Source organism: Pygoscelis adeliae, unplaced genomic scaffold (assembly GCF_000699105.1).
Source record: "Pygoscelis adeliae isolate BGI_AS28 unplaced genomic scaffold, ASM69910v1 Scaffold166, whole genome shotgun sequence".
Taxonomy (NCBI): Eukaryota; Metazoa; Chordata; class Aves; order Sphenisciformes; family Spheniscidae; genus Pygoscelis; species Pygoscelis adeliae.
Genome location: NW_008825156.1, coordinates 1,621,935 through 1,622,307, shown reverse-complemented (window position 1 = coordinate 1,622,307; position 373 = coordinate 1,621,935).

Below are 373 nucleotides of genomic sequence, written 5' to 3'. Positions count from 1 at the left end.
GCCGCCGGGCCGCCCCGGGGGAGCCACAAAAACTTTGCGTTTTCTCCCTTCCATGCCTTTATCCTTGAAACTCTCATTTAAGCCTGAAAAGTCGGCCTGCAGAGAACGGCCTTTGTAAGATGACTCACGCAACTGCTATAAATTTTTATTATTATTATTTTTGGTACATGGAACAAAGCAGAGTGCCGGTGTATCCCTTCGCTTTGCAAAACAAATGCCAACCGGCAGCAGGTGCCCGCGCCGCTCCTACCCCGGTGTTCGACGGCAGGGTCGCTTCCACTCACCGCTCCGCGGGGAAAGCCCCGCGGGGGCAGCTGCCGCTCCTCGCCTGCCGACGCCTTACCCGACACTGTTAGCCACGAGGGGCCCGGGG